The 21,328-nt window shown below is 44.4% G+C and overlaps 1 protein-coding gene across 6 annotated transcripts in view; it reads right to left on the minus strand.

Moving 5' to 3' along the window:
- GPR155 (G protein-coupled receptor 155) overlaps positions 1-21,328 on the minus strand; it is a 283,844-nt gene that overhangs the window by 234,511 nt on the left and 28,005 nt on the right. Inside the window, exon 1 of one of the 6 annotated variants that reach the window (XM_086956158.1) lies at positions 12,931-13,065. The exons of 4 other annotated variants lie outside the window; for them this stretch is intronic. The gene's annotated coding sequence lies outside the window, so the exon portion shown is untranslated. Of the gene's footprint in view, positions 1-3,697; positions 3,922-12,930; positions 13,066-21,328 lie in introns of those variants that run through there. One more of the 6 variants, XM_086956157.1, reaches the window with a different exon arrangement.

Genomic DNA, 21,328 nt, shown 5'->3' on the forward strand with positions numbered 1-21,328 from the left:
CAAAGACAAGCATTAAGTCAATAAGTGATGGAAGAGGAACCAGGTTGTAAAAGGTTAATGCATTGTGATGCAGTATTCTTTTAAGAGGTGAGTCTTCAACTCTTCTAAATTGGAGCAGCATTCGGGGATGTTGTTCCCAGTTTAGGGTGCCAACATAGAAAAGGCCTGCTGTAGTCTTATTTAGGGGTAGCCTGAGCCTGCACATGCACTGTAGCTTGCAAGATCTTTTGTTAAATAAAATATAAAAGGGCTTCAAGCCCGCCCATTACCTCCCATTGGTTGGCTTCATTGTCACTCATTTCTTTGGTTAGCTGAAGCGGGTTCATTTTTGCCAGAATTGCTATACACCGCTTTAGGAGGAGGATTTTGCCTTCTTTACATATGAAAAACAAACAAACAAACACACACATACGCACGCCCCCCCCCCCCGCCCCCCCCCCCCCCCCGCCCCCAAAAGCACGACAAGGAATCAGCGAAGTGTGGTCTACAACTCCCTTCCCCTTATTTGCTGCAGTTAGATAATTTTAATTGATGGTGTGTGTTTCTTTGTTGGTGCTTTTTCTAATACACAGTGCCATCGCTCGACAATGACCCAGGCCTAAACAGCGAACAAACATGTTGTGCCAAGAAGGGAACGACCTTCTATGGCACAGGGCCGCCTTTTTGTCATACTAATGCTGCGACAAGCCCCCCACCTGCTAGAACTGACTTTTTACAAAAAATTTTCTATTTATTTATTTTTATGTTCTCAAAGATAAAAGAATGAAGTCTTGCTGCAGCATAGACCCCGTCACTGCCTAGGTAACCACCTTCTAGTCTGGCCTCCCTTGTGAACTGTGTTCTGTAGTACCGCAGAAGTCACCGCCCTCGTTCAAACTGCTGCTACCGATACATCTCAGTCTGCTACACCAGGCCATATTCCCTCCCTGCAGCCACGGTCTCACAGAGATAATATTTTTATCTCTTGTTAAAACAGTGTTAATACCCAAAAGGTTAGATGAAGGGCAAAATGTATGCCAACTGTTATAGTGGAAACAATATGCTCAGGCTGTCTAGTATCCTGGGTGGGATAAATGCTCAGCCAGACCTGGTATTTAAATCAGTATCTGCTATTGCATGCATCGGTAATTTATACCTTAATACATCTCTGTTGCCACACTCATGCTTTCTCTCTTTCTGTCTCTCCTTCTGTTTACTCTTTCTTTATCTTTCTCACTTCTTCACTCACTCTCCTTATCGCTCAGTTTCTTTCACTATTTATCCCTATTACCATTCATCCTCATTTTCACTCCCCACTCTTGCTTTCTCCCTTTCTCCCCTCTCACACTTCCCTGTCTCAAGCCACTGGCAGTCAGCCAACTGAACTTCTCACTTCTTCACTCACTCTCCTTATCGCTCAGTTTCTTTCACTATTTATCCCTATTACCATTCATCCTCATTTTCACTCCCCACTCTTGCTTTCTCCCTTTCTCCCCTCTCACACTTCCCTGTCTCAAGCCACTGGCAGTCAGCCAACTGAACTCCTATCTATGTAAAAATATCAAACATTGTGAAGCCAATAGGTCATCCGCCGTCAACACGGAGGTCGTGACTTTGCTGAGCTTGTTTCTTCTCTCATCTTTTTGCACTCCGTGTGGTTTCTTGCACTCTCTCCAGTATGTTGCTCTTTTCTTCCCACCCCACCTCATGCTCTCCATACTGCTCTCCCACCCCCTCAGCTCAATGGTGCTTCGCCACCCCCAATCCCACTCGACTTTTATTTTATGACCAACCTTCCTCTTTAGGTCTTGCCTGAACCAGCGCGCATGCGCTGCAAGGCGAGGCTTTTAGTAAGGGCTTTTCAACTCGCACCAGACACTTGTGCGTGGGCTTTTTTTTTCTTCACACCTATTGGCCTTTGCGTCCGTCTTTTTAAGAAATACAGCACACAATTGGCCAAAGGCGGGTGCATGGCCCGCCTTCTCTCTGCCTTGGCCTAGGCAGCTCGGGAGCGAGCAGCAGCACCATCTGTTTCCAATTATCTTAATTGGAAACAGATGGTGGTCGCGCCGGCCGTTATCGTATTTCAAAGGCTTCCCCACGCTTTCACTTTAGCGGCCGCGTTCGCGCGGCCGGGCACTGTTTTCTGTAAACAGCACAGAACAGCTGAGGTTCCTGTGGGGGGTGGCTTCGGGACTTGCAAGACTCATTGGGGAAGGCTCAGCCTATGAAATGTGCGAGCTGCCTGCCAGCGTTTACAGCGAGGAGAGATGTATTCTTTCTCATGGGGTTGACGGCTGGAAAAGTTTAGGAGACCGCGTAGAAGCTTGCTTTGGGGACAGCGTCGCTACAAACCATGAAGCTAGCGAGTGAAAAAGCAGAGGGGCAAAGTCAGCGAGGGGTGTTTTTGCCACTTTGTCGTGAATACTTACTGTGCCTATCCGCCGCATTCCTGCTGGCTGCGGTTGTTTGTACGACTGCTTCCGTCATGTTGTGTGCAGAAAGCAGCCAGGGTTGCAAAAATACCCCAGCCAGAGTCGTATAGTGGGTCTCGGGTCTTTGATTGGGAATTAAATGAGCTTGTGTTTGCGGGACCCGCGCTGCCCTGACATCAGAGCGGTTTCTTCTCTGGCTGAGAAATTTCGGACCCCGTTGGAACCTATCTGGCTGCATATTTATGTAGTATATGTGTGCCAAACGCACTGGGGTGATGGTTGCTTATTACAGAAGACCGGGAGAGTGAAACACTGGCATCTACATGTATGGGGAGCAAGTTGTATGTGTGTGCCAGTGTCTGTTCTTGTCTACTGTGTAAAAAGTTACCCCAGCAGTAATTTACCAAGAAACATACAGGCTTGGGTAACTGGAGGGTGCTCTATTTGTATTTGTGTCCCTCCTCCCCCAGCACTCCGTGGAATTCCTCCCCGGATAGATTTCTCCTTAACACACACTGGTTCTGTCAGCTGATTGTTTGCATAGCGGTGACGCTGTAGCCGCCAAGGGGTGATTGCTTGTCGCAATGAGGAAGGCAGCAGACAAGTGGAACGCTGTCCTGTCATTAGAAGCAGTGCTTTGCATTGTCTCTAAGGTGACAAGTGTTTTTCACCATACAATCTTGAGTTCCGTCTCTGAATCCCTATAAACCCTTCGAGCAAGCAAATAAATATTTATAGAGAACAGTGATAGTGCACTTTAAAAGCCTTCTATTTCCACCCAAAAAACGCAGTCTAAATTCCATGTTGAATTTAGTTTTTCAGAAGTTTCAATGTTTTGTCTGTATTACTCATATCCCACAGCTATTACAAACTGTTTTATTGTCTTTTCAGAACACCTATTGATTTCTAACTTGTTTTGCTCCTATTTGAAACATTATAGCTGTTTGAGACATAGCTACATTAATTCGAAGTATATTTTCAGCATCAGAAAACTCTCAGAGGGAACTTCTAAGCACACCGAAGCCGCGGTTTCAAATTTGCTGGCTTTGTGGGAGCATATCCATGGGCACTGGAATTATGCAATTCTGCTGCCCTGGCATTTTCCGCACAATAATGTATTTACTTTGTGGTAATGAATGTTCCCCCTTTCAATTGCTTATTGCTGTATTTGGGTGTTAAATTGGTACTAATAAGGTGAACATGCTCTTAGTGTTAACATACGTACAGATGACAAAATAATGAAGTGCAAAGAATGCAAAAGACACAGTAAAACTTAGTCTCACCTGTTCTTGGGCCTGGATTGGTCAAACTGCTTCAGCTCCAGGGCATACACCCAATGCGTAGTGCTTGCAGAACGCATGCAGTGTAACCCAAATGGCCGCTTTGCATATCACCTTAATGTGAATGGGCCTTTGAAAGCCACCTGATGCTGCCTGACACTAACACTATGAGTATGCTAGAGACAGAGTCCATCAGTGTCCAGTGGGGGCGTGATGCTTTAGAGGGCTCTATCACCAAAATGGGGCAACCAAAAGTTAATGACCTTCCTTTGAACTAGAAAAACGAGTTCACAGAGTGGAAAACCCAGTCTCTCTGTATCCACTACTTCACTCTTGGACATGGTATGGGTCAGTACCCTTCTCCCTCTTCGTAACCAGCAGCACCCAACAGGTACCCTTGCAGTACCCACCTCTGGTGGCAATGGCATCTCCCCTAACTTCTAATTAGCCTCACTTTTCAATCCATTGTACAACTTAGCCTCAAGGAATGAGGCCTAAGCGTAATCAGTGCATAAAAAAGGAAATCAGTGTGACCACACATGAAACAAGCATTGGGACCTTTGGAACCGTAGAAGTATTTAGTTATGCAGTACAATATCCTTGGTGGAACAACATCAACTGTTGCATGGCTAAACACTTATAAGGTTCCCAAAGGCGAGACTTATTGGCTATACCAATGCTTGTTTTTCCTCCCTTCCCCTTCTTGCTCACTGATGCCGTCAATTGCTAGCGGTGTTTACTTGATAAGCCCCCATCGCTACCCTGTTCCTTTTTTTAACAAATTATTTTTTTTAACTTCTTAGGAAGAGCTGCAATTTGCTACCAGTCAGTCAGTCCCTTTGTGAAAATAACCTCACACAGATATAATTTGGTTGATGCTGTTTGACATGGGAAACAACAGTTACAACGCAACTGTTACAACGGACTACTTTTACAACGCAACTACTACAACGCAGGATCCTTTACAACGCATGACATTACAACGCATGACATTACATAGCAGATGCTATTACAACGCATGCCATTACAATGTAAGTATAGGTAAGTTTATCTTTTTTTAAACATTTATTTAATTTGGGTAATGGGGTACAGGGCTAGGTTTGGGTTTTGGGGTACAGGGGTATTTTTAGGATTCAGGGCTAGGTTTGGGTTTTGGGGTACAGGGGTATTTTTAGGTTTCAGGGCTAGGTTTGGGTTTTGGGGTACAGGGGTATTTTCAGGTTTCAGGGCTAGGTTTGGGTTTTGGGGTACAGGGGAATTTTTAGGTTTCAGGGCTAGGTTTGGGTTTTGGGGTACAGGGGTATTTTTAGATTTCAGGGCTAGGTTTGGGTTTTGGGGTACAGGGGTATTTTTAGGTTTCAGGGCTAGGTTTGGGTTTTGGGGTACAGGGGTATTTTTAGGTTTCAGGGCTAGGTTTGGGTTTTGGGGTACAGGGGTATTTTTAGGTTTCAGGGCTAGGTTTGGGTTATGGGGTACAGGGGTATTTTTAGGTTTCAGGGCTAGGTTTGGGTTATGGGGTACAGGGGTATTTTTAGGGTTCAGGGCTAGGTTTGGGTTAAGGGGTACAGGGGTATTTTTAGGTTTCAGGGCTAGGTTTGGGTTATGGGGTACAGGGGTATTTTTAGGTTTCAGGGCTAGGTTTGGGTTTTGGGGTACAGGGGTATTTTTAGGTTTCAGGGCTAGGTTTGGGTTATGGGGTACAGGGGTATTTTTAGGTTTCAGGGCTAGGTTTGGGTTATGGGGTACAGGGGTATTTTTAGGGTTCAGGGCTAGGTTTGGGTTAAGGGGTACAGGGGTATTTTTAGGTTTCAGGGCTAGGTTTGGGTTTTGGGGTACAGGGGTATTTTTAGGTTTCAGGGCTAGGTTTGGGTTATGGGGTACAGGGGTATTTTTAGGTTTCAGGGCTAGGTTTGGGTTATGGGGTACAGGGGTATTTTTAGGGTTCAGGGCTAGGTTTGGGTTAAGGGGTACAGGGGTATTTTTAGGGTTCTGGGCTAGGTTTAAGTTTTTTATAAAACTAGTTTTAATAAATAAAATTAATCAAATTAAATTAATTAAATATTTATAAATTACAATTTATTTAAAAAAAGATATACTTACTTATACTTACATTGTAATGGCATGCTCCTCCTCACGGACTGAGTGGTCGCTCCCTGTGTCCCTGGCTGACGCCTGGTATCGTAGCGCTGCTCTGCTTAATAATCACTTTCAAAGTTGCATTTGTTTTTCGCCTGCTGTGTGCTTTGTTTAGCGCTTTGTGTAATTAGCGCTCTAGCTTTCAATTTTGTACTTTCCTTACATTGTTTGCGCATTTACCAATAGCGCTACGCTCTGCTCCTCCCCCGCCTCCATTTTGTTTGTTTGTTGTCGTCCTCATGTGCCCGACCCGCCTCCCAGCTGAGCCGCCCTCCCACAGACTTATTATAGCGCTCCTCGCCCTGTAGACGCTGTGACTCGCTCCTCCTCACGGACTGAGTGGTCGCTCCCTGTGTCCCTGGCTGACGCCTGGTATCGTAGCGCTGCTCTGCTCAATAATCACTTTCAAAGTTGCATTTGTTTTTCGCCTGCTGTGTGCTTTGTTTAGCGCTTTGTGTAATTAGCGCTCTAGCTTTCAATTTTGTACTTTCCTTACATTGTTTGCGCATTTACCAATAGCGCTACGCTCTGCTCCTCCCCGCCTCCATTTTGTTTGTTTGTTGTCGTCCTCGTGTGCCCGACCCGCCTCCCAGCTGAGCCGCCCTCCCACAGACTTATTATAGCGCTCCTCGCTCTGTAGACGCTGTGACTCGCTCCTCCTCACGGACTGAGTGGTCGCTCCCTGTGTCCCTGGCTGACGCCTGGTATCGTAGCGCTGCTCTGCTTAATAATCACTTTCAAAGTTGCATTTGTTTTTCGCCTGCTGTGTGCTTTGTTTAGCGCTTTGTGTAATTAGCGCTCTAGCTTTCAATTTTGTACTTTCCTTACATTGTTTGCGCATTTACCAATAGCGCTACGCTCTGCTCCTCCCCCCGCCTCCATTTTGTTTGTTTGTCGTCCTCGTGTGCCCGACCCGCCTCCCAGCTGAGCCGCCCTCGCCCCTCCCCCTCCACTCTCCATATATGACAGGAGCTCCTGCGTGCAGCGTTTACGCGCAGCGATCGCGCCCAATCCGCGCCGAAGGTGCGCCAAAGGTAAGCCCGTCTACGCCCGTCCGCGCCTGGACCGCGCCCAGTGCCATACCCCCTGCCCCTCGCGCTGCCCAGCCCTCCCGCATTACCTACGATGCCGCGACCCTCCTAGCCCTTAATCCCGGTCGCGCCCCCACCTGCGTCCAAGCCGCTCCTGGACACACCCATGGACCTTTCTCTTGCTACTCCTGCAAATTCAGCGGCACCAACTGCATCTCCGCTACGACCACACCACAGATTCACGACCCCAACCACCTACAATGCATCCTTCTCAACACCCGCTCGGTCCACAGACACGCCATTGACCTATGGAATCTACTAGACACCATCTCTCCAGACGTCGCCTTCCTAACAGAAACATGGATGAACGCTTCCTCCGCCCCAGACATCACCATTGCCATCCCTGAAGAATATAAGATCACACGCAAGGACCGTACCGGCCACACAGGAGGAGGAATCGCTATCGTCCATAAGAAATCAATCCGCATCTCAACCAGCTCTGACGCCAACCTCGCCAACTCCGAACACCTTCACTTCCAAATCCACATCGACCCCAATACCACACTCAGAGGCACCCTCCTCTACAGACCACCAGGACCCCGCGCAAAATTCAGTGAAGACATCACGGACTTCATCACTCCACACGCGCTCCCCTCCAAAGACTACATCCTTCTGGGAGACCTCAACTTTCACCTTGAAAAGATCAACGACCGCAACACCACCACCCTCTTGGACAACCTCGGACTTAAACAACTAGTCACTTCCCCCACCCACATCGCAGGTCACACACTCGACCCCATCTTCTCCTCCAGCAATCATGTCTCCTTCAGCCACACCACGGACCTCCTCTGGACTGACCACAGCTGCGTTCACTTCACCTACAACAAGCCGAAACCCACCAACCACCTCCAACCAACTCTGCAAAGAAACTGGAACAAAATCACCACCGACCAGATCTCCGCATCCCTCCTTCTAAACACCCCAGCCCACTCCTCTAACCCAAACCAAGCCGCCGCCAACCTCACCCTATGGTTATCCAACACCGCCGACACCTTAGCACCACTGAAAAAACGTCAAAGCAAACCTGGCAGCAAGAAGGCCCCATGGTTCAACGATGACCTTAAGAAGTCCAAGAAACTCTGCCGCTCCCTTGAAAAGGCCTGGAAAAAAGACCCAACCCCTAGCACCAAAGACGCCTTCAAAAACGCCACCCGCACTCACCACCAACTAATCCGAAAGGCCAAGAAAACAGCATTCAAGGATCGACTTGACAACAACGCCCACAACAGCAAGGAACTTTTCAACATCGTCAAGGAATTTTTCAACCCCTCGGCCAACTCCAACGACATCACCCCCTCCCAAGCCCTCTGCAACTCCCTAGCCTCATTCTTCCACAACAAGATTGCAGACATCCACAACAGCTTCGACAACCAACCCGGAGACCAACCCACCCAACCATCTGCTGAACACTCTCCCCCGTGAACACCCTTAACGACTGGAACCCAATCTCCACTGAGGACACCATCCGCCTGATGAACTCCATCCACTCAGGATCCCCCACAGATCCATGTCCTCACCACATCTTCAACAAAGCAGACTCCGTCATAGCACCGCACCTCCGAGACGTCATCAACTGCTCCTTCAACTCCGCCACCTTCCCGGAAGACGGGAAACACGCTGAACTCACCGCCCTCCTGAAAAAACCCACAGCGGACCCCACCGAACTCAAAAATTACCGCCCCATTTCGCTCCTTCCATTCCCGGCCAAAGTCATCGAGAAAGCCGTCAACAACCAGCTCGCCGCTTTCCTCGAAGCCAACAAATCCCTCGACTCCTCACAATCTGGCTTCCGAGCAAAACACAGCACTGAGACCGCCCTCATCGCAGCAACAGACGACATTCGAACTCTATTGGACAATGGAGACACAGTCGCCCTCATCCTCCTCGACCTCTCTGCAGCATTCGACACAGTCTGCCACAGCACCCTGTTACAACGCCTCAATAACATCGGAATACAAGGAAAAGCACTTGAATGGATCACCTCGTTCCTCACCGGAAGAACCCAGAGAGTCCGCCTCCCACCATTCAAATCCGAGGCCACTGAAGTCATCTGTGGCGTACCACAAGGATCCTCACTCAGCCCCACCCTCTTCAACGTTTACATGAGCCCCCTCGCGGCCATCGCCCGCCAACACAACCTCAACATCATCTCTTACGCGGATGACACTCAACTAATCCTTTCTCTCACCAATGACCCCAGCACCGCCAAAACTAACCTACACGAAGGAATGAAAGAGGTTGCCGAATGGATGAAACAAAGCCGTCTGAAACTGAACTCAGACAAAACAGAAGTCCTCATCTTAGGTACATCCCCCTCTGCATGGGACGACTCTTGGTGGCCGGAAGCCCTTGGAAAAGCACCCATCCCGACAGACCACGCACGGAACCTAGGCGTGATCCTTGATTCTTCACTTTCAATGAACAGACAAGTCAACGCCGTTTCCTCATCCTGCTTCAACATTCTCCGCATGCTCAGGAAAACATTTCGCTGGATCCCCACCGAAACAAGGAAAACAGTCACCCATGCTCTAGTCACGAGCCGACTGGACTACGGAAACACCCTCTACGCAGGTACTGCCGCTAAACTCCAGAAGAAACTCCAACGAATCCAAAACGCCTCAGCCAGAATCATATTAGACATCCCGCGCAATGAACACATCTCTGGTCACCTGAAAGACCTCCACTGGCTACCCGTCAATAAGAGAATCACTTTCCGACTGCTAACCCACGCACACAAATCACTCTACGACATCGGGCCAGAATGCCTCAACTCACGACTGACCTTCTACACCCCCCCCGCCAACTACGTTCTTCCAGCCAAGCCCTCGCCACTGTACCTCGCATCAACAAGACCACCATGGGAGGCAGATCCTTCTCATACCTGGCTGCTAAAACATGGAACTCACTCACAGCGTACCTTCGCCTCACCCAGAACCACCTAGCATTCAGAAAGCAACTTAAAACGTGGATATTTGACAAGTAATCCCCCTCCCCTTCCTAAGCGCCTTGAGACCCTCTGGGTAGGTAGTGCGCTATATAAATTCTCTGACTTGACTTGACATGCGTTGTAATAGCATCTGCTATGTAATAACATGCGTTGTAAAGGCATGAGTTGTAAAGGATCCTGCGTTGTAAAAATCGCGTTGTAATGGTATACGATGTAAAAGTATGCGTTTTAACGTCATACATCCGTTTGACATCAGCAATAAACATTTCTTTTTTGTAGATGTTGAACAGCTTTGGCAAAGTTCACAGGCAATGCCAATAGGTCTGCACTGACAAAGCCAAAAGACGAGGCCTATTGGCTTTGCCGAAGCTTGCTCTTTTTTACACTTCTTAATCTGCAGTCTGATAGTGCCCTGGCTGCAAGTGTGCTGGGAACCACCAGAGACGGCGATCTTGTCTGCAGGATAAGCGTGCGTGCTGGTCCTAATGGCTTTGTAAATGATGCAGCTTGTTTTGAAGATGGTGCGGACTGCAAGGGTAGCCAATGGAGTTCCATCAGGATGAGCTTGCTGTGATCACTTTCTTCAGGTACTTGATGAGATGTGCTGCAGAATGTAGGATGCCCCTAAGAGGAGCCACTGTTGAGACTGGGAGGCCTTGAAGTAGGCTGTTTCAACCATCCAGATGTGGGAGTACCAGGTCTTGAACAGCATTCTTGAAGACACTTTCTGAAATAAATGGTATGACTTTCTTTAGAAGAGAGGAGCGGTAGAAAGCTGCCTTTGTTTTTCTTGCAGTGTTTCTTGAGGGTGATTGATGTCCAGGGTGAACCCAACTGACTTAGCATTTAGTGAAAGCTCGGGTTAAAAGCTGGCAAGGTTCTAGTCACTAAGCCAAGCTTGTACTGTATTTTGTTTGTTTGGCAAATAACAAATTCTGACTCCCAATGTAAGGGATTCCTGGTTCACTTTTTCTCCATTTCCAGCACTAAGTTAGATCATACACAGCTAACATGTTTTTTCTTTTCACTGTAGTCTGCCACTAGCAGAGCTCACCAGGTCACTTTAAGTCATGGTATGGCACTACTACCCCTTTTGTACAGCACTACCGCCTTGTAACAGAATACTACCACACCAGGATGCAAATATAATGTACATTTTCATTGAATATAAATGCGCCAAATTGAATGGAATGGAAAAACAAGTAAACACGGTGTGGCAGTCCTCATGATAATGTTAAGCACGACAAAAAAATATATTGCATAAATAATAAGACCTGGTAATATACACAACACTTATAAGCTTGGAGTAATGCACCAAGCTAACATTGTTACAAGCAGCTCTGTCAACATGTCAGTGTAACTCGAAGGCCATTGTGGGGTGCTTGAGGATACCCTCCAACATTCATGGAAGACCCAGCCCAGGCCCCATCACCACACCATCCAATCTAAACATTGCACAACCTATCACTCAGATGTATTCTACTCACTCACAATAATGAACTACCACCTCAGACGTGCACTGCCACTCAAAGCACTGCCAAATCACATCAACACACTACCATTTCTCACCAACTCCCCTCCTCTACCATTCTGCACAACCGAACAGACTGTTGCCGAATAACGTCCACAATGCCATAGTGCCATCCTCCTGCACCATATTCTATTACCAAGAATGTTCTCCTTCAGCACCACAAAGAGACTCCTTAAAAACACACCACTTCAATGCCACCACCACTACCACTGCAATACACGCTTATATTTATTTATTTATAAAGTTTGATGGAGCGCAAACATGACCCTTGAGGTTATCAGAGCACTTTACAATGGCTAGGAAATAAGGAAAACAGGAAAGCAAACAACCGCATAATTAAGAAAGGCATCGACTATGTAAGTTCACGAGTTGTGGGGGTGATATCTCTCGGACAAATATAACAAAACATGGGGAAGCAAACAACATCATCATCAGAGAGGTATTAGCTGTGTAAGTTCTCGAATTGTCTGAGGGGACATCTCTAGGACAGGTCAACGAAATATGGTCCGGCAGTCTAGTGGCATTCATGAAGGTAGATCTTGAGTCAAAATTGTGTGACCTAGGCCAGGGATTGATTCATAAGTAGTAATTGATCCAACACTAGCACCCAATACCGCCACAATTCTGTACTACTGTCTGCCCCAACTCCATGATACTTCTCCACACAACTATCATCCCACATCACTGCGCTCCCACAACGTTGCTGCATTAGCACCCTGAGCTACTGCACTTCCATTGCTTAGCAAAACACTATTGTCCACTCAGTCATAACATTCACACAGCGCTGCACTATCACGCTCCTGCACTACAAAATTCCACTGCAATACCACCCCACAGCAAGACCCTACTACTATCTTCCAACAACACGAGCCACACTGAACCCCAATGTAGTCTTGCTATCCTGAAGGCTGGACAATCAACCCACCACCACCACACTAATAACCCTAGCATCATGAAACAACCCTGCAGCACATTTCTTCTTAGTAATTCACTGCTGCAACAGCAGAGCACTATCTTCCAACAACACGAGCCACACTGAACCCCAATGTAGTCTTGCTATCCTGAAGGCTGGACAATCAACACACCACCACCACACTAATAACCCTAGCATCATGAAACAACCCTGCAGCACATTTCTTCTTAGTAATTCACTGCTGCAACAGCAGAGCACTATCTTCCAACAACACGAGCCACACTGAACCCCAATGTAGTCTTGCTATCCTGAAGGCTGGACAATCAACCCACCACCACCACACTAATAACCCTAGCATCATGAAACAACCCTGCAGCACATTTCTTCTTAGTAATTCACTGCTGCAACAGCAGAGCACTAGGACCTTAGATCTGCACGAATACTCACACTATAGCATACCACTGCACTAACACCAATCAACACCACAGCACCATGCCCAATGCCACACTCCTTGACTCAACTAGAATATCCTCTACATTACTGTTAGCCATCCCATATAATTGCATCAGCACCCACATCACAACAATACCATGCTACTTACAAATGCACTATGATCACCTTGAAATGAAGTAATATGGCATATCACTGCTTTACTGACAGCATCAAATTGTTGACAGCTCTCCAGTGCTCTACTGCCATGATCTGTGGTCTCCCTCACCTCTTCACACTTGACATGTGAAAAATCATGATACTCTGAACTGCCTGACGGCCTGCACATTAAGAAGGAGAAGAAAAGGTTGACAGCATAAGTTAACTGTTGGTGGCACTTGGAAAAATGTTTTCAAATCTCTGCTGATGCACTCTGTGAAATGCAAGGGTTCAGTCAAGGAAACTACACGCCCCATGAAGCCACTGGACTTTTGAAAGAATTGTAAGTGTTGGCTGCCATTTTGAAGTCAGAGTATAAGTTGCTCGTGGTCTACAACGTATTTGTTAGCCAATCGACAATTGAGTTATATAGTTACTGAAGCAGGAACCATGTTACCAGAGTGTTGAGACTTTGCAAACTGTTGTCATACATGAATTTCAATAAAATACTGAACTGGATATAGAGAAGTATCTGAAATTAAGTATTTGGACTTGTACACACTGTTTCAGAAGTCATCCCTTGAGGATTATGAACACGTTTTTGATAGCCACTTCTTTGATATTCGTTTGGTATTGAGGTGTATACATTGAGTGGGGAAGAGGCTGCTTGTCATCAGAGGAGCTCTATAATAGCAATGTACATGGGTCAAGTTGTAGATTATGAACCTGCTCCTTTGAAAATAATTGAATCACAGAAGTGTGTTCATATAAATCAAAAGTAGTTGTCTTTATTGAGAAATACGTAATACGCCTGCACGCTCTGGACATTCATTTTCTAGATGATAATTGTGTTTCAATTCTTAGAGGACAGAGTTTCATCACACCTTAGAGCGATGGGGATACAGCGATTGTTTACAGGTATATCATACACCAATTCAAAAAGCAGGCGCAGCAGCAATATAAATACACTCACAAAAGACTTCTTCTTGTCTTTAGATATCAATGCTCCACCAACTGAAGACAGTGCTCAGCTGTTTGATCAGGCAGAGTGGCAATATACATTGTCTATGTTCTCACTGCCCTTTGCCCGTGTCCACTTCTAACTAACATATCATTCTGTTCGGTTCAAGCAAGGGTGTAAGCATACGTCATTCCTGTTGGACTTTCTGGCAATTACTACCCAAAAACCAGGTTACAACCCTTGACTACAGCACCAACACTTTACAGAATCACACCACCACTGCATAACCCATGCAGTTACACTACTACCTCCCACAAGTGCACCACAGCCTGCTACATATGAACCCCCACCACTGCACTACAATCACCTATCATCACTCCACAACTCAATACCATTGAATTACCATCTAAGTGAAGTGATTACCGCTTCCAAAGTGTTGTGTAAGTGTTTTTTTATGTACTTTAGTGAGTCCCGATGATAAAACCTGATGGCTCTTGTACTATGTAATCCAATGAAACAAACACAATTAAAGATCGGCTTGGCGGTTCTTGGTCTTCAGGTGTAAGAAACTTTGCACGCTGAGCTTGATCTATGCTTGAGGGAAGCATATATTCCATTATATTCTCGCATATATATATTATTTCACACATGGGCACACCACACTATCACAAACCAAAACACACTATCACTTACAAGCATGATCTACCATAAAAGCACACACACTAGACATGCAAAAGCATGATATGCACTATCACACTAACATCAATCACTGTATCATACACGCTATCATGCACCCACTATATTTAAAAAAAAAACACTACTACACTTACGCCATAAGAAATACATTACTACATATTTCACATACCCACCATGACCCCATTAACTGAAAAAGGTCACACCAACATACACATCTGTACATTACACATCACTGGGGCATCAAAAACAGGCACTCACCATTGACACCTACATTTGCTCATTTCCCCTCATACACACACCCAACCTACAACGCTCACACACACACTTCTACATTTGCTGTTCCTTCAGGACGCATATTTTGCACCTGTGATAAAGTATATTTCAATATTGCTACAGCCAAAAGCACTTCCCTGTTCTTTGAACCCATATTATACCTATTGTGGTGATCCATACCGAGACTGGTGATGTTCTCGAAGAGGACGTTTATTGCTCCAAGGCTGTTTCAACCACCACCACTCTTTCTACAGGAGCGTTAAATTTGGTCTCCAAGGTCTCACACGTAGCCTGGATTTTTCCCTGATTTTTCTCGGCTTTGGCAAACCCGATTTTCATCTCTTTTAACAACAAGGCCACTAAAACTCCTATATCGCCCCTTATAGTACTATTCATATCTTGCTCGCTACCTTGATCCTTAGCGAGCTGTAGGCCACCCTCTATTTGTGGGGCATCTTCTGGAGTAGCTTCAATGGGGAGTTCGATAGGATGTTCTTCGACCTCCCCTGCCTTGGAGCAAGGCAGGGAGGAAGTGAGGCTCTGTCAGAGCGACATAGAGAAATTAGCTTCATCAGAGAGAGAACTCAAGGACAAAAATGAGACCTTAGAAAATAACTCAAGGAGAAATAATTTACGTTTTTTAAACATTCCTGAAGGCCAAGAAGGGCAAGATATAAGGTCTTTCGTAGTGAGTCTCTTAAAAGAGTTCATTCCTGACATGGATGCAAAAAACTTGGATGAAGATATACAGAGAGTCCACAGAGACCCATTTCGGCTCAATAGAGATAGGAAAAATACACGTAAAGTTCTAGTTAATTTCAGGACTTACTCAATAGAAGAACAAATACTGAGCAAGGCCCTAAATGCTGGCACCCTGACAAGAGATGGATTCAACTATAAAATCCGCACAGACATATCCAAGGCAACAGCTGATAGGCAATGGGCCCTAGGAAAATATATGCAGGACCTTAGGGCTGAAGGAGCCACTGTCCAAATGAGATTTCCATCCCTCTTACGCATAATGTGGCGTAATAAAACCTACAACTTTAGAGACCCGAAAGAAGTGGAGTTATTATTAGAACACATGAAGATAAATAAGGATAAGTAACATAATGAGCCTCATTGCTTTAACATAATTCCCATTCAACCGCGGTCCTCATACTGGGCAACTAGGATTGCTCAATGGTAATGGGGCGGGTTCTCCAGGGTGGGGGTAAGCACAATTTTTCTTCTTTATTTCTTATGCACATTAGTTATGTTTTTGTGTGGGGAGCATTTGGCAGAAAAAGCAAAAAAAATATTTGTCTGATATGTAAATTGTATAGCAAACAGGGTAGGAATTATAAGCAGAAGGAAGGATTTCAAACTTAATCGGCGAACTGAAGATAATGACTTGGAATGTGAATGGGCTAAGAACCAGGGGGAGGCGTCAAAATTTTTTTGAATATCTTAAATTGCAGAACTGCGATGTCATGATATTACAAGAAACACATCTCCTAAGAGATGAATGGCTTGAAGCTATAAAATATGAGAATTGGATCGGTGAAACTGTTTGCACAAATCAAGCATGCAATATCAAGGGTGTAGCTATCATTATTAGAAAAATCACAGTTGTATATGTTGGTAGGACAATTAGTAGATTCAAGAGAAAGGTGGGCCATAAAAAACATAAAAGTAAGAGACACTGCTTTCACTGTGGCTGGATACTATGGCCCTAACATAGATGACCCTGTGCCTCTTCAATTGCTATACACACAGTTCTTACTTCAGTCTACACCAATTATATTAGGAGGTGATTATAATATCTTACTAGATCCTAAAAAAAGATAGGCATCCCCCAGGCAGAGTCCTAAACCTACCCAAGATGCGAGAGTGCTTGATTAGGCTTAAAGACGATCTAGGTCTAATGAATATTTGGAATCTAAAAGGGGACCAAACAAATAAATTCACTTTTAGAAACTATAAATATGGCCATGCCTCAAGAATAGATTATTTCTTAGTAGACAAATTTCTAAGTAATAATGTTAAAAAAGTCCAACACCTGCCTGCACATCTATCGGATCACTCATCGGTCCAACTAAATATTAAGCTTGAGTCAGGGCAGGGCGAGAGAAGATGGACTATGGACCGGACACTTCCTTCAGATCAAGAAATCATTAGTGAACTAAGATCTACAACGGAAAATTACTTTAAGGAAAATGGTGAAGGGGAAGTTTCTAAAACGATAGTCTGGGAGGCTTATAAAGCTGTGCTTAGAGGTACACTAGCAGGCATAGCGATAGGCAAAAATAAATTTAAGAAGCTCAAAATATCACGAATAGAAGCGGACATACTAGAGAGGCAAGCCACTTTAGAAATTTCAACCTCTGAAGAAGACCAGAATAACCTAAAAGACGAAATAATGAACCTGAAACAGGAACTTGTCTCCGATTTAGAGGAAAAAATAAGGAAGAGATGGCAAGCTAGTACCCTGTCAAACTATGAATTTGGGGAGAACAGCGGTAAATTGTTAGCCTGGAAGCTTAAAACTGACTTAAATAGAAACAAGATAACTGCTATCCATAAGGAAAACGGTGGACAAATAATAGAAGACAAGGCAGGCATTGAAGAAGCTTTTGAACACTTCTTTCAGGCCTTACACAAGGAAGCTCTATCACCCTCTCCCATAGCAATAGACACATATTTAGATAACTCATGTGTCATGAAGTTAGACGTAGATTCATTTAAATACTTGAATGTGGACATAACCTTAAAAGAGGTCCTGGAGGTAATCATCAATCTTAAAAGAAGTAAAGCAGCAGGGCCTGAAGCCATACCTAGTGAGCTCTATGTAGTTTTGAAAGATTGTCTCGCACCAAGGCTAACTGATCATTTTAACGTCATCTTTATGGAGGGCCTCCCAATTCCTAAATCCTGGAATGAGGCGACAATCAGCTTGATATTAAAACCTGGCAAAGATCCTCTTCATTGCGAGTCTTATAGACCAATCTCACTTCTCAACACAGATTATAAAATTTTCACTCAGGTCTTAACAAAAAGATGAGGCTCTTTATCTGACAAGCTTATTCATAAGGACCAGAAGGGATTTATTAAAGGGAGGCAGCTGCATGATCTTACACACCAACTGATTGGAGCCATAAACATAGCAACACATGAGAAGGTACCCCTAGCAATATTTACTTTTGACGCGGCCAAGGCATTTGACCGTGTTAATTGGGCATATCTACAAAAAGTCATTTTACACAATAACCAAGGTCAGAATTTTGCACGGGTAATAGCTAACATCTACTCAGCACCAACAGGGAAATTACTTATTAACAGAATTACCTCAAATAGTTTCCAAATTAAAACAGGCACTATGCAGGGGTGCCCCCTTTCCCCTTACCTTTTTAATTTATATATAGAGCTGCTAGCTAATATGATTAGGACATCGGAAGAGATTATTCCTTTTAGCTTTAATATCTGGGATTTAAAGGTGGCACTATATGTGGACGACTTAATGATTTATTCTAGTAATCTAAATGAGTCATTTAATAGTATAACCAACGTATTAATAGGTTTTGGGGAAATTTCTGGTTACCAAATAAACCATCATAAAACAGAGGTAATGCATTGGAACATACCAACTCCACAAATTGATTCCAAAAGAAAAATCAAATATCTTGGAATTCAAGTCTTGAAAGGTATTGACGACATAGCCCAGACAAACTTGGAAACAAAAGCAAAAAAGATGAGAAAATTATTGAATTCCTGGAGTTGCTTATCTCTCTACCTTCATGGGGAGGGTCAATGTAATAAAAATGGCCATCCTTCCGAAATTCACTTTTGTTTTTAATACGATCCCTCTGGACTTTGATTCACGATGTCTAAAAAAATACAGGGCAAAATAAACTCTTTCATTTGGGTATCCAAAAGTGCCAGGATAGCATGGAAGAAGCTGAGCCGGAAGAAGAATCAGGGCGGGATAGCTAGCCCAGACATTATGTCCTATTACAAAGCCTTCCAGTTTAAGAACAAAAGATATCTCTTCTGAGACTATGAGTCATACCCTCCCTACTTGGAAGCGGTGACAAAACACGGCCACTGTTTATATAGGTTCGGCCATCAAAAGTTTTTCAAAAAAATTAGGTTAAAGATGCCAAGAGCAGCTTTCAAACTAAGGTCAGACATGAGGAAACTATGGCAGTATCCATACTATAGTCCCCAAGCACTGATATGGAACTCTCCAGGAACACCCGAATGCCTGAGAGACTTATTAGCACTTCCATTGAAAAGGGCAGGAATTATTATGTGGGGAAAGTTGTTGGAATTTGGTGAATTAAAATCATGGGACGAACTAGTGGAGATGAAGAAGGACGAATTATGTAGGTTTAAATTTTATCAGTTGGCTTGCTAGGCTAAAGACCAAGCGTCATGGCCAGACTACGTTGGGATTCTAGATCACGAACTTCATAAGGACCCTGGGAAGAAAGAAGTTTCAAAGTGGTATTGGCACTTGGTGGAGAAGAAGGAAGCCGAAAATGACACCCCAGATCTTAATTGGAAGAAGCTTTTTCCAGCTCAAGACTTGCAACAAGCATGGCAAGTATCCTACACTTTTTTATGGCATATTATAATTTCTACACCTCTTAGGAAAAATCATTTGTTTACTTTGCACAGATCTTATTGGACCCCCGAAAAGTTATCAAAAATGAATACCAATGTGATCAAGAAATGTCCAAAATGTGGAGAGAGAGAAGCCAATGACATCCATATGTTTCATTCATGTCCTCACATATTTTGGAGTGAAATTGGTAAGATTATTGATGAAAGTTTAAAACACGTTTATCAAGGTAAGAACCTTTAATGTTATTTTTGGCATATTAGATACAAATGAATCCAACACTATTTTAACAAAGAGCCAGAAACACCTTTTGTTACACTTATACTAATTGCTAGACGCAAGAGCTGTATCAATTGGATTCTTCCCTCGCACCTGAAGGTAGAAGATTGGGTTCGATCAGTTGATAAATTCAAAAGAACTTGGACAGATTTAGAGGGGAAGGTAAGCGCACAAAGTATTGGGGACCGTGAGACACATATAGACGGTAGGATAGGAAGGGAATGGATGTCCAATGATTTGAACCATCCCGATCATGAACCTCATGAGTTTTATAGGGGCTGGGACAGCGACGTATAAACTCATGTAAAGATGGTAATCTGTTGGTATCAAGGCATAGTTTCCCACCTCATCCCCGAGGGCGCTTAGTGAGAGGTGACCCTGTAGCTTTTACATCAAGATCGCATAAATGAGGACAAAAATAAAAATATATATTTTTTAAAAGATGACGTTTATTACATATTAGAAGCCCCGTACCATTATTCGTCCTCTGTTTAGTCAGCCAGCTGTCAAATGCCCCGCATGGAATATTACCCATGAATAATTCCACTTACTGAATGCAAACACCTACGCAACCCCACGAGGCAGTTGATGTAATGAGGTAACATACTATACAGTATACACCTCAGCCAACCACACCTATGTTGCGAGTTCATGATTCACTATTCGAAAGCGAAAAAAAATGGGTAATCAATGAAGTTTCTTTGTTGCTTGTGACTCATGTTTACGGGAGAATCAGTCTTTGTTAAAACGTAAATGTAGTAAACTCGTCATCACGTATCTGACTCTCGTACACGAAGGCCATCTGTTATACAGTTGTCATGGAGAGAAACGCAGTCATTATCTTCCCTTCTCTTCTCTTCAGGAACAACCCGCGAGTGTCTAAAGCAGAGAGGTCAACTGCGGTAAAACTGCACAGCCTGTTATAGTAGAGAAACAGCTATATCGCCAAGAAATGAATCTCTGAAAAGAAACAAGCACAAAGACTATCTCTGCCTTTGCGCAGTTCTGCCTTTGAACTGTCTCTGCTACTACAACTATAATTGTTAACGCCAGATGCCTCGGTGGCTCGTGCACTCTATTAAGTATTTATTTTTCTAGAAAATGAACCATTTTTTTACTTAAGCTACAAATTATAAAACACCTTGAAAGATCTCAGGTTTACAACTGTATTCTCAGAGCGGAGTACAATTACAAGTCAGAAAACAAACGCTCGACTACCTTCAGGTTGAACTTGCGCAAATCGTTTGAATTCCATTTGCACACAAACATCTAAAACGAGCATTGGCAAAGCCAATAGATCTACATTTAATTTGCTAACACATCACAAGGACATGCACACATTGTGTTTTCATGCATTAACACATCAAACCAGAGCTACTGATCACCAGCTGCTCTAGTGTGAGACTGAGCCCGCTGCCACAACAGAGTCGCTGGTGGAAGAAGATGGAGTCGGGAACTTTTCCCTTGCCTCCAAGCTCTCCAGCTGCACCTTGGGTGGCGAGATCTCGCCAGAAGAAGCCCTGGCAGAGAGGCTCGTCTAAATGAGCTCCTGCTCGATATGAGAGGAGGAGCTTGGAGTATCCTTGTGCGCCTCTAATGCAGGCGGACAGTGGTTG

Source organism: Lissotriton vulgaris, chromosome 2_1, assembly GCF_964263255.1.
Source record: "Lissotriton vulgaris chromosome 2_1, aLisVul1.2, whole genome shotgun sequence".
Taxonomy (NCBI): domain Eukaryota; kingdom Metazoa; phylum Chordata; class Amphibia; order Caudata; family Salamandridae; genus Lissotriton; species Lissotriton vulgaris.